Genomic DNA, 14,125 nt, shown 5'->3' on the forward strand with positions numbered 1-14,125 from the left:
TTTCGCTCTATTGAGTATCCACGATACTATTGATCCCATTATTTCGGGTAGGGTTGCAGCCGCCAACCCGGCCAACCTTCCCAAGAGAGATCCCAACGCATTCAACTTGTTTTTTATCCAGGACCGGAGGTCCTTTGCACCACCTTCGGTTGTACAACCCTTTTCATGATTTTGTGCGTTACCGGTGGATGACCCCCCACCCCCAGGCGTCAAAGTTTCTACGAGAAGGCCGATAACCATACCAAATGCCGTTAGTACACTGACAACAGTGATACCCTGCTCACGGAATAGTGTTCGTATCTTCTCACCCAATGTTGTATCTTTGTCAAGGAGTTTAGTAATCGTCTCCTTGATGCTTGTTATTTGACTTTTAAGTTTACCTTTGAGAATATCAATAATCTCTTGCCGACCTTTCAACTCATTTTGCAAACCTTCCAACCTTTCGCTTCATTTTGTTGTTCCTCGGTCATATTTGGTGTGTTTTTCATCTCTTCCAACTTGTTTTTTTCTCTGTCAATATGCTGTTCGAGCTGAACCTTTTTTGCAACTTCATCCTGAAGAATTCCTCTTATGTTTCTCAATGATCTATCCAATCCTAGCAATTCACGCATAGGATATTCAAATAGATCACCGGTCTGGGTTGCTTCATGGTCTACAGATTGTTTTTTGACCAATGAAATTAAATCTTCCGTACTGTTTACCACATCCCCAGATATAGCTTCTAATTCTACATCACTTGCTGTTTCTATTTTAGATGATGAGGGTAGTTCTTCTTGTATTTTGTTTAGCTTAGCTGCCTGTCGGGCTGTAATCTCACCTTTTGGTATGTCAAAACCTAAATTACGCAGCCTTCTCTTGCCTAATATATCTGATATAGTACAGGTGGCCCTTAGTCTTTCATTGTTTGTCAAAGGTTCGTTTTTACCTCTGTAGTATAATTCACCATCCTTAATTTCAAAAAGGTCTGTATGTAGCACCTCAGGTTTTGACAGGGATCCTTCAGATAATCTATCATACAACCCTTCAACTAGTTCCTGCAAAACTCTAGTATTCTGACTGAGACCTCCGAATGATGTTTCTTCCTTACCCGGTGTGTGTATTTGTACTCGCGTACGGTCCCTAGTGGGTATGAGTGGTAAAGTTTCATCGGTACCTTCATCCGGTCTCCCATGGTCTCCAAAAGGGTCAATGTCTGCCATTTTTTATTATTTAGAGGATAGTTTTTTCTTTTTAATAAGGTAATAAACTAAAATGGCCGAGTATTCGAGGGAGGAAAACACGTTTAAAACAAACACACTTAATTCCCAACTTGACGAGTTGGTAAAACTACAAAAGAAATTCCGGGACAAGGAGTATAAATACAACAAAGCACTAAACCGATTAGTGATTTCGCGCATAATCTTGGAAACCTTAGCCGTTACCAGTTCGATAGCAGCTACCGCTACCATTATTAGAAAATTTAGGAATTCTATAGGACTTTCCGGTATATGCCTATCCAGCTCCGTTTTCCGTGCCATTATCGTAGCATTGATTAAGAGATATCGAAATAAACTTAACAAAGTCATGAAATCATGTCATGTTGTAACATCTGCTATTGATGTGTTTGAAAGCACTTTATCACGGCAACCGTCTGATAATATTAGCCGCATGGAATTTCAATGTTTGCATGGTATATGCTATGAAGCTCTTGAAAAGATAAGTAAAATAGATGGAGAGTGAAACATTCTCAAAAGAATCATGAAAGGCGGGTTTTTTTTATTATTTAGAGGATAGTTTTTTTTGTAATAACCTAAAATGGCCGATCTTAAGATTTATCCAAAGTTACCCACCGCTCCCGAGTATTCGAGTGAGCAAGACAAGTGTAACACAAATACAGGTAATTCCCGACTTGATGAGTTGGTAAAATTACAAAACAAATTCCGGGACAAGGAGTATAAATACAACAAAGCACTAGACCGATTAGCGATTTCACTCTACATCTCAGAAACCTTAGCCATTTCCACCGGTATTGGTACGATAGCAACCAGCGCTACCCTTGTTGGAATTCCCATTTCTATAGGACTTTCCAGTGCATCCATAGGTGGAGCTATATCCTGTACCATTATCTCGGCATCGATTAAGAGATATCAAAAGAAACTAAACAAAGTCATGAAATTATGTGATGTTGTAACATCTGCTATTGCTGTGTTTGAAAACTCTTTCCCACGAGCATTGAATGATGATAATATTAGCCACATGGAATTTCAAACTTTGTGTGGTATATACTACGAAGCTCTGGAAAAGATGACCAAAACAGATAGAAAGATGGAGAGTGAAACACGCAATCAGTTTGAAAAAAGTTTATTGGCGAAAGTTCAAAGTCTAAAAAAGACGTTAAATCAGGAACAAAGTTAGTAATGTGTGCCTGTATACCACTCACATATTTCATGTGCTATTTGAAAAATTAATATTTGAAAGTAAGGCGGTTTATGACATTATGTGGCGCGATCGTCCCTTTTCCCCAATACTGAGTCATAGCGGCCTTACCTGCCGGCCGCCCTGCGCGATCCTCGGCACAATCGTCTTTACCAGAAACAGGTAAAGATACTTTTTATGTATCGTCCCCCTTTTTCACCAATCTTGCACATAATCAAGAGGTAATTCTGTATCTTCAGGTATTAACATCAATTCCTCTTTTACAAAAGCTCGTCTAGGTCCGTCACGAATATAGTACATTACACGGTTACCGGGTTGCGCTATTACCTCACGCAATCTATATGTGTTTTTCGACCATATTCTATCGGTTGCCCGTCTCCGCCCATCATCATGCTCTTCACCGGGTTGCAGTAAATATCTATACAAGCCATCTTTAGGTAATTCTACTTCATAAGGATAACTCTCTTGATTAACCAAAGCCACCTCTTTCATTATAATAGCATCTTTTGGTTTCATACCAATCATCTGCGTCTTTGTATCGTTTAGCCTATCAATCAGTTTATACAGATGCTTAACCCATGTAGATGATACCTTTTCCGAATCATTCAGTTCTTGGGCATCTTGTATTTTGAATAAATTTTCCGCAAGTATCTTGTTCAACGCCTCAACAAATGCTGTGTGCGTATGCTTATATTTTGTAGTCGCCCTTTTAATTTCAACCTTGTGCTTCTCCAACAATTTTGATACATCTGCTTTGAATTCTGAACCGTTATCACATTGAAAAGTTTTCGGATAAGTTAATGGTCCTGCCTTGTAGATGTCCTCAATCATAGCGGCAACCTCTTTGGCTTTCTTACTCCTCAAAGGTCGGGCTACTTTGTATCTGGAGGCAGCATCGATTCCCGACAAAATGTACTCATATTTATTACCATACAGTATGTCACCGGGCATGTACAATAAATCGAATTGATGTAAATCATTAGGGGTGGTCACTTCATAATGTGGTCTTTCAACATGTTTTGGAGCGGGTAAATGTACTTGCCAAAATGCTTGCTTTGATAGCCACTTCTTAATCTCCTTTGGCCTGATGCCGAATCCTCTTAAATTCTGAACAGCCTTTTGTCCTTTCCATAAATTTTGAGGTTGATAGTAAGTCTCTTGAAGTTTAGAGTTTGACATGTTTTATTTATGCACACCTTTATTTATCTCCTTTTTGTTATGATGTAGCACGATAAAAGTGCTTAAAAGTATTTTTACTGATTATATATAAAGATGTCCGACATAACAAGTCAAACGGATCTACATTGTGATACCACCAATGGTGGTGTATCCGACTACAAATTAATGAAACTCAAAGAGTTGAAAGAATTGGCTAAATCCCGTGGGGTGAAGTATATTTGTGGAATGAATAAAACTAAATTGATTGAGGTGATTGGGAGGAATGATATGGATCCATCCTACACCATCGACCTAGATACCAAACAAGAATGGTATGGATACTGTTCCAACTGGAGGGTAAACAACAGAGAAGCATATCTAAGATGTCAAAAACGTTATAACGAAAAGAGTTCTTCCAAAAGGTGATTGGACCTAGATTGTTACTCGCGCGCGTAACAAATGTTATGAATCTTTTTTAGTTTCACGATTATAAAACTATCTTAAAGATTCATAAATCGTATATCACAAGCCGGCATGGCTACACTTTCTTACTCAGACTTTTTTTACTCAGACTTTTTTTTACATCCGACAGGGGACGGTTCCCCAATTAAGAAAAGTCGCTAGAGAACTCGGCCTGCATGGCTACTCAAGGCTCAGAAAGGCCGAGCTGATCGAATTATTGACACCCACCATCGTGTCAGCACCGGTACCCGTGCCGAGACCAAATGGATCAGCACCGATACCCATGGATCCAAACGATGAGGATAATGTTGAGCCGCATCAGCCGGCTATCCCAGACTATGACATTGATACCTTGGATGAATCGGAAAAATGTATAATTTGTTATTCACAACGAAAGGACGCGACCATTGTTCATGGGACCACTGGGCATTTTTGCTGCTGTTTATTGTGTGCATCTATATTGAAATCGGAGGGAGATAAATGCCCCATATGTCGCGCATCCATCGATCTTGTCATTAAACAATATAATTGAGAGGTCAGATTGCAAACTAAAAATTGAATCCTATCACTGTAATGTGAAGGTCGGGGCCACCTAGATTGTTTTTTGTTACTCGCGCGAGTAACAAATGTTATGAATCTTTTTTTAGTTGCACGATTATAAAAAACTATCTTAGAGATCCATAGATCGTATATCACAAACCGGCATGACTTCGAGAAATACAGTTGCTGAATTAAGAGATCTCGCTTGAGAACGCGGCTTACATGGCTACTCAAGGCTCAGAAAGGCTGATCTAATTGAATTATTGACACCCACTACCGTGTCAGCACCGGTACCCGTGCCGAGACCTACCAGACCAGTACCAGCGCCGAGACCAAATAGACCAATACCGATGCCTAGACCCGTACCAGCAGCGAGAACCTCGAGATCCTGTACTAGCCAACAGGACATGGATTTGTTTGAGCGGCAAGAAATGGCTAAAACTAGACCTCAAATAAAAAGTAAGTTGAATGAATGGAGGGAATGGTTACTAAATCATGTACCTAAGGCTATTAAGGATAAAACAACAAAAGCTTTCAAAACCATGAAGGATAAGATCATGGGTTTGTATAAAAAGGGCAGTGGAGAGGAGGAAGAAGTGAAAGAGGAAAACCCCTATACTCCTATTGAAGAAGCGTTTGTAGGTTCCTACAAAAGGTTCAAGATAAACCCTGACGGTGAGAAGAATGTCAATGTCTTTCTCGAAAAGGTCGAGCATGTCGTCAAGAGGTTTATGAGTGACGTGCTCGGGCAGAAGAAGTCATTGAAGACTCAGGCGACCTTGTGGGTGAAGTGGGTAAGGGAGGACACCAGCTCGTCTGATGCCCCGTGCGTACATGTCGATAAAGCATTCAATAGCTATATGGAGATGCTGCACGCCCACGATGACATTTCTGATGTTTTCGATCGGATGCGTAACAAGATAATCGAACAGATTGAGAACCCTGCGCTACCCACCAGCGGGTTCACAATCGAAAGGATCCTACATATGCATGTGGACTTTCATAAGCTAAAATTAACGAGAGGTAGCTCTTATTTGCCGCTACCTAAGAATTTCAGTGGAAAGCGATCTGTGATTAATCCTAAAAATGAAGATGATGATGAATTTTTCAGATGGGCTATTATCGCCGCGCTTAACCAAAATCTGATCAAAAGTAATCCTGAGCGTATCTCAATTCTTAAGAAGCATGATAAGTATAATTGGGATGGTCTAACTTTCCCAATGGCACAAAATAAAATAGATTTGTTTGCGAGAAGGAACCCCGATGTCGCTGAGCATGTTTTGACAAAGGATGAGGGGGAAGGTATCTACATGTGTCGCAAGTCGAAGCATCTGGATCGTAAGGAGACGGTTGTTTTGTTCTTGTTACATGAGGAGGAGAAGAGACATTACATGGCCGTTAAGAACTTGAGCGGTGTCCTGAGCAAGGCCAACTCAAAGCATGAACATAAGGAGTATTATTGCTTGAATTGTCTCTCTGGTTTTCCAAGCGAACAGAAAAGGGATGAGCACTTTGAGTATTGCAAGAATAGCGATGCTGCTAAGATTCAACTCCCTGAGGAGGATAGCACCTTAACCTTCACTGATGGTAAGTTTCAGCTCAAAGCTCCATTCATCATGTATGCCGATTTCGAAGCTTTCACAAAAGAGTTGCCCGAAGAAGAGAGAAAATGCGGATCATCCACCGAGAAAGTTGGTAAACATGTTCCCACTGGATTCTGTTGTTATAGTAAATATGCTCATGGTGAAGTGCCAGACCCTCTGAAGCTTTACCACGGTGAGGACTGTGTTCCACGCTTTGTAGATCATGTATTTCTGAGGCGAAAAGGTTATATAACATGTTTCCTCAGAAAGCAATGGATCCACTGACGGAGGAGGAGCGTGACAGTTTCAAGAGAGCCAGGGTGTGCCACATTTGCATGGAAGAATTTGATGACAAGGATGACATCAAGGTTAGGGATCACTGCCATTTCACCGGTAAGTTTCGCGGGGCTGCCCATCGAGAATGTAATATCCGATACAAAGTGCCTAATTATATTCCGGTTGTCTTTCATAATCTGAGTGGCTACGATGCACATCTATTTATCAAAGAGCTTGCAAAGCAGCATGGGGAAGAAAATATGAGCGTTATCGCTAAAAATAAAGAGAAATATATCTCTTTCTCGACGGATGTTAAGGTTGGTGAATACATTGACAAAAATAGAGAGACTAAAGCCAAAAATATAAAATTAAGATTCATCGATTCGGTTCGTTTCATGGCTAGTAGCCTGGATAAATTGGTAAACAATCTCTCTGATGATCAGTGTAAAAATCTTCGAAAATTCTTCAATGATGATGAGCAATTCAACATAATGAGAAGAAAGGGTGTATACCCATATGAATATGTTGATTCATTCGATAGGTTTAATGAAACTAAGCTTCCGTCGAAGGATGATTTTTATAGCAAGTTGAACATGAGTGGTATCAGTGATGCTGACTATGCGCATGCCCAAAATGTATAGAAAGACATGAAAGTTGAAAATATGGGTGTTTATCATGATATATATCTCAAGACTGATGTGCTGCTTCTGAGTGATGTGTTTGAGACCTTCAGGGAAACATGCTTGAGAAACTACGATCTAGACCCGGCTCACTTTTACACTGCTCCGGGATTAGCCTGGAGGGCGTGTTTGAAAAAGACCAAGGTTAGTCTAGATTTATTGTCGGATATGGTCATGGTCCTGTTCATTGAGAGGGGTATCAGGGGTGGATTGTGTAAGGCTGTCCACCGCTACGCCAAAGCCAACAATAAGTATATGGGGGACAAGTACAACATATCGGAGAGGAAGGAGATGGATAGCTATCTCCAGTACCTCGATGCAAAAAATTTGCACGGCTGGGCCATGATTCAGAAGCTACCGACTGGAGGGTTTGAGTGGGTTGACACCGGTAAACTTTCGCACTTCACACCTGAACTGATTTCGCAATTAGCTGTGGAAAACAGTGAAGAGGGGTACATCCTTGAGGTCGATGTGAGCTATCCACAGGAGCTTCACGATTCTCATAACGATCTTCCTTTCATGCCTAGGAGGAAGGTTATCAATGGGGTCGAGAAGCTGACACTGTGTCTTTCAGACAAGAAGAACTATGTGATTCATATCCGTGCGCTTGCTCAAGCTGTGAATCACAGTCTTGTTCTGGATAAGGTTCATAGGGTCTTGAGATTTGATCAGAGTGCGTGGTTGAAACCGTACATCGATTTTAACACCAATTTGCGTACAAAATCAACGAATGACTTCGAGAAAGATTTTTTCAAGCTGATGAATAATTCGGTCTTTGGTAAAACTATGGAAAACCAACGTAAGCAAAAGGATATACGTTTGGCTACCAAGAAAGAACAATATGAGAAGCTGGTGATGAAGCCCAACTTCAAGGGTAGCACGTGGTTCTCGAAAACACTGATGGGCATAGAGATGTCCAAGATCAAGATCAAACTGAATAAGCCAATCTACCTGGGACTGGCAATTTTCGACTTGTCCAAGATAGTTATGTATGAGTTCCACTATGATTAATAATGATGTAAAGCTTTGCTACATGGATACAGATTCATTCGTTTATCATATCAAAACCGACGACTTTTACCAAGATATCGCCGACGATGTAGCTTTGAGATTTGACACATCAGGGTACGATAAGAAAGATGGTAGACCTCTACCATTAGGTTTGAATAAAAAGATCATTGGGCTGATGAAGGACGAGTTAGGTGGCAAGGTAATGACGGAGTTTGTCGCCCTAAGAGCGAAGACCTACGCTTACAAACAGCTATGTGGTAGGGAGGATAAGAAGTGTAAGGGCGTCAAGAGGTGTGCGGTGAGGAAGACCTTGGGTTTTGATAACTACAAGAGGTGTCTGTTCGAGGGTGTAAATGTTAACAGAATCCAAATGACCTTTCGATCCATTAAGCATGATATTCACACGGTAAAAACAAATAAACTCGCACTCAATGCGGATGATGATAAGCCCATAATTGTGTAAGATGGTATTACTACGTACGCTAGGGGCCATTATAGACACAGTTGAATCCTATCACTGTAATGAGGGTACACGTCAGGGGTGGGGGGGTGGGACACGGCGGGGATTGGGGGGTTGGGGTGGGGTGGGGGACAGAATTTCTGCCGTTGATTTAACGGGTATGATCCATGATTTGACGTAAAATGGTAAAGTGCTAACGGATTTTATGGACTCTTCTATCGTTGATTTAACGGGTATGATCCATGATTTTACATAAAATGGTAAAGTGCTAACGGATTTGCACCAACATCGGCATTTCCCTATCTCTGAGTGATTGTCCCAATGAAACGTTCTTACAGTCATGTTCAACATATTTCTTGATAATTGCATAAGTTTTAACATTTAACCCACAAGAGTAAAATTTTCGGCGTTTCATTTTTGTACTCACGCAATGTGAACTTGTCAAAGTTTACTTGTCAACGGACAGACTTAGGACTTCGAATCTTAGGTTAATTGGTTAGAGCAAAAACCTTCCTGCTAATGTCAGCATAAGCCATTTTTGGTTTACTTGAACTTTTTTGGGACCGGGACTTTATACCTAAAAAAGTAGGCAGGATGGCCGAGCGGTCTAAGGCGCTGGTTATAGGCACCAGTCACTTCGGTAGCGCGTAAAAACGTTTATATTTCCGCTTAACTATTTCGCCTAGAAAAATGCGCGAACGTTTAAAAAGGATGTTTCACAAGTTTCGATTGCATGCAGGACGGGATCGCTAAAATTGCTTGACTGTGCAGGTAATTCCGCCCAAAATCAGGCAAAACTCTCTAAATTGATGAAAAGTCACGAGATGAATACACTTGCAATGGAATGTGCAGAGTTGGTTGGGTATCAACGTATTATTTTGCGTCACTTACTTATTTAAATTTTTCATATATTTCGGTCATTTTTACATGTCATCTAGTGCTTAAATACGCGTAAATACTATTTTCTCTGCACGCTCGTCCACATTATGTAATTGAAAAACCGGGCAGGATGGCCGAGCGGTCTAAGGCGCTGGTTTAAGGCACCAGTCACTTCGGTGGCGCAAGTTCGAATCTCGCTCCTGTCATCTTATATCGCATGACTGGAAATGTCCTGTGGCAGAGAATATTGATTACGCTTAAAAACTTCGTCCCCAGAAAGACGCAAATTTTAGAAAAAGTATAATTAACAAGTCTTTGTCGCATTGGAGAAAAATGTCACTTTTACCACTTGAATTTGCGGAAAATTTCGTTTATTTTCCGAAACAGAGATCTAAAGCGCTTAAACGACAGAAGATTTTGATTTACAGCTTGTTAAGAGTGATTGTCCGAATGAAACGTTCTTACAGTCATGTTCAACATATTTCTTGATAGTTGCATAATTTTTAACATTAAACCCACAAGAGTATAATTTTCGGCGTTTCATTATTGTACCCACGCAATGTGAACTTGTCAAAGTTTACTTGTCAACGGAAGACTTAGGACTTCGGATCTTAGGTTAATTGGTTAAAGCAAAAACCTTCCTGCTAATGTCAGAATAAGCCATTTTTGGTTTACTTGAACTTTTTTGGGACGGGGATTTTATATCTTAAAAAGAAGGCAGGATGGCCGAGCGGTATAAGGCGCTGGTTTTAGGCACCAGTCACTTCGGTGTCGCGAGTTCGAATCTCGCTCCTGTCAACTAATCATACATGTCTGAAAAGTACGTCGGACAAACGTTTTTATTTCCGCTTAACTATTTTGCCTAGAAAAATCCGCGAACATTTAAAAAGGATGTATTACAAGTTTCGCTTGCATGCAGGACGGGATCGCTAAAACTGCTTGACTGTGCAGGTATTTCCGCCCACAATCAGGCAAAACTCTTTAAAATGATAAAAAGTCACGGGACGAATACACTTGCCATGGAATGTGCAGAGCTGGTTGGGTATCAACGTATTATTTTGCGTCACTTAATTATTTGAATTTTTCATACATTTCTGTCATTTTTGCATGTCATCTAGTGCTTAAATACGCGTAAATACTATTTTCTCCGCACGCTCGTCGACATTATGTATTTGAAAAACCGGGCAGAATGGCCGGGCGGTCTAAGGCGCTGGTTTAAGGCACCAGTCACTTCGGTGGCGCGAGTTTGAATCTCGCTCCTGTCATCTTTTATCGCATGACCGGAAATGTCCTCGGACAGAGAATATTGATTACGCTTAAAAACTTCGTCCCCAGAAAGACGCAAATTTAAAAAAAGTATAATCAACAAGTCTTTGTCGCATTGGGGAAAAGTGTCACTTGTACCACTTGATTTTGCGGAAAATTTCGTTTATTTTTCGAAACAGAGATCTAAAGCGTTTAAACGACAGGAGATTTGGATTTACAGCTTGTTAAGAGCGATAGTCCGAATGAAACGTTCTTACAGTCATGTTCAACATTTTTCTTGATAATTGCATAATTTTTAACATTTTACTCACAAGAGTATAATTTTCGGCGTTTCATTATTGTACCCACGCAATGTGAACTTGTCAAAGTTTACTTGTCAAGGGACAGACTTAAGACTTCGAATCTTATGTTAATTGGTTAGCGCAAAAACCTTCCTGCTAATGTCAGCATAAGCCATTTTTGGTTTACTTGAACTTTTTTTGGACGGGGACTTTATATCTTAAAAAGTAGGCAGGATGGCCGAGCGGTCTAAGGCGCTGGTTTTAGGCACCAGTCACTTTGGTGGCGCGAGTTCGAATCTCGCTCCTGTCAACTAATCATACATGTCTGAAAAGTACGTCGGACAAACGTTTTTATTTCCGCTTAACTATTTTGCCTAGAAAAATCTGCGAACGTTTAAAAAGGATGTATCACAAGTTTCGCTTGCATGCAGGACGGGATCGCTAAAACTGCTTGACTGTGCAGGTATTTCCGCCCACAATCAGGCAAAACTCTCTAAAATGATAAAAAGTCACGGGACGAATACACTTGCCATGGAATGTGCAGAGCTGGTTGGGTATCAACGTATTATTTTGCGTCACTTACTTATTTGAATTTTTCATACATTTCTGTCATTTTTGCATGTCATCTAGTGCTTAAATACGCGTAAATACTATTTTCTCTGCACGCTCGTCGACATTATGTATTTGAAAAACCGGGCAGGATGGTCGAGCGGTCTAAGGCGCTGGTTTGAGGCACCAGTCACTTCGGTGGCGCGAGTTCGAATCTTGCTCCTGTCATCTTTTATCGCATGACCGGAAATGTCCTCGGACAGAGAATATTGATTACGCTTAAAAACTTCTTCCCCAGAAAGACGCAAATTTAAAAAAAGTATAATCAACAAGTCTTTGTCGCATTTGGGAAAAATATCACTTGTACCACTTGATTTGGCGGCAAATTTTGTTTATTTTTCGAAACAGAGATCTAAAGCGTTTAAACGACAGGAGATTTGGATTTACAGCTTGTTAAGAGCGATAGTCCGAATGAAACGGTCTTTGAAGGAAATAAAAAACTCGTTCTTCAAGAAATCGTTATCGTCAAAGGATCAAAAATCTGTCTGGAATACTATTCATCGTATTCTGAGCAATCAAAAAACACGAATCAAACACGATCCTTCAGAAATGAATGAATATTTTAGCAATCTAGCAGCAAACCTAACTGGGAAATCAAACGTCGAGTCTACATTACCAGATGATATCAAAACTACTGAAAACGAACAATCGTTCAAAATTCAACATACTACTTACAATGAAATAAATAAAATACTAAAAAACCTCAAGAATGACTGCTCCAGTGGTCATGACAATATTCCAATACGATTTATCAAGCCAGTATCAGAATTCATAACATCCCCTCTGGTCCATATTATTAACAATTGCATCAACAAAGAAATATTTCCCCAGCAATGGAAGATTGCTCGTGTTTGCCCAATACCAAAGATCGACACACCAATTAGCACAAAGGACTATCGTCCAATCTCAGTACTGCCAGTATTGTCAAAAATCTACGAGAGAGTAATCTTATCTCAGTTATGTGAATTCATCGAAAGTAATCAACTTTACAATGAAACACAATCCGGTTTTCGCAAAGGTCATACGACTACCACATTGATGCTTAAGCTTCGTGACGACATAAAAAAAGCAATGGCGAAAAGTGAAGTGACACTCTCTATCCTCATCGATTACTCCAATGCTTTCGACACGATTGATCACAAAAATCTGCTGCTGAAACTACGTGATATGAATTTTTCATTTCGTGCTTTAAAGATATTATCAAGTTATCTGAAAGATAGGAAACAATACGTTCAAATTGAAGACAAAATTTCATCTTTAAAATCATTGTTTTACGGTGTACCATAGGGTAGCATACTTGGCCCTGTCCTGTTTAACCTCTACGTCATCGAGTTATCAAATCAAATCAACTCCGCCAGTATCCAATATGCTGATGATACAACATTATATAAACACTGCAAAGTCAGAGATCTATTTCAATCAATCAAAGATATGGAAAAGGATGTAGATAACCTTCTAGCTTGGTCAAAAGAAAACAATCTCTTGTTCAACAGTGACAAGCTTAAGTTAATCATATTCCATTCTAAGCGACTTAGAGCATTTGATTCTGACCGAAGCTATCTTTAACGTTGTGCTGGTATGTCAATCGAGCAGGAAGAAAATGTTAAGTTACTTGGCATTCAATTCGATCAAAATCTATCATGGACCTGCCATATAAACAATGTTATAAAATCCTCGCACTCAACACTACGTGCTCTACGAAAGTTTAGTCGTTTCACACCTTTCCATGTACGCAAAACCTTGGCGGAAACGTTGATCTTATCAAGGATAAGTTACGGTAAGGTTGTCTTCTCGCAAATACCTGATTATCTGATATGTCGGCTACAAAAGATCCAAAACATGGCTGCTGGTTACGTTCTCCGCCGTTATGCTAATCTGCAAGAAGTCACGAATCTAAAATGGCTTCCCGTAAAAGAACATATTGAATTCAGTATAAGTAAACTTGTACACAAATCGAGAATTGATAACAACCATCCAAGCTATCTAAACGTAGAGTTTGTTGTACCAACACGAAATTTGAGATCTTCTACGAAGGAGCCTCTTGTTAAAAATGTTGGAAATGGCACTTTTCAAAACCAAGCACGGTGTTACGATGAAATCCCGGATAGTATAAAAATTATTGAAACTCTAGAAAAATTTACTAAAGAAGCAAAACAGTTTTATCTAAATAAGGCAGTCGCTAGAGTCTTGTCTGTTTGAATTCTGTTCGCCGAAGTTTGGGTGCCAATATTCTATCGACCTGTTCATAATCTACCCTTACTCATTTTCAGCTTGTGTTTACTTTTGCCTTTTCTCCTTTTGCGACTAGCCAAGTATATATATGAAATATTTTTTTTTTTTTTTTTTTTTTTTTTCATAATTCAATTAGTTTATTTTATATTTTCTTACTTCCAAGGCCATTTATCGTTTTCTCTGGGTTTTTTTTTTTTCTAGTTACTCCTATCTAGGTTGATTCCAATATCGTCTCTATTTATCTTGTCGATTCGAGTGTTTCAATTTCTTTCG

The 14,125-nt window shown here is 39.8% G+C and overlaps 4 non-coding genes across 4 annotated transcripts; all 4 read left to right on the forward strand.

Annotated features, from left to right (window-relative positions):
- The first annotated feature begins 9,588 nt into the window (after positions 1 to 9,588).
- Positions 9,589 to 9,670, forward strand: Trnal-aag (transfer RNA leucine (anticodon AAG)). The gene has a single exon. It is a non-coding gene; the product is annotated as a tRNA-Leu (tRNA).
- Positions 9,671 to 10,180: 510 nt separating this feature from the next.
- On the forward strand, positions 10,181 to 10,262 carry Trnal-uag (transfer RNA leucine (anticodon UAG)). Its single transcript has one exon. It is a non-coding gene; the product is annotated as a tRNA-Leu (tRNA).
- A 977-nt stretch (positions 10,263 to 11,239) lies between these two features.
- Positions 11,240 to 11,321, forward strand: Trnal-uag (transfer RNA leucine (anticodon UAG)). Its single transcript has one exon. It is a non-coding gene; the product is annotated as a tRNA-Leu (tRNA).
- Positions 11,322 to 11,706: 385 nt separating this feature from the next.
- Trnal-gag (transfer RNA leucine (anticodon GAG)) lies at positions 11,707 to 11,788 on the forward strand. The gene has a single exon. It is a non-coding gene; the product is annotated as a tRNA-Leu (tRNA).
- The last annotated feature ends 2,337 nt before the right edge of the window (positions 11,789 to 14,125 follow it).

Source organism: Hydractinia symbiolongicarpus, chromosome 3 (assembly GCF_029227915.1).
Source record: "Hydractinia symbiolongicarpus strain clone_291-10 chromosome 3, HSymV2.1, whole genome shotgun sequence".
Classification (NCBI taxonomy): Eukaryota; Metazoa; Cnidaria; class Hydrozoa; order Anthoathecata; family Hydractiniidae; genus Hydractinia; species Hydractinia symbiolongicarpus.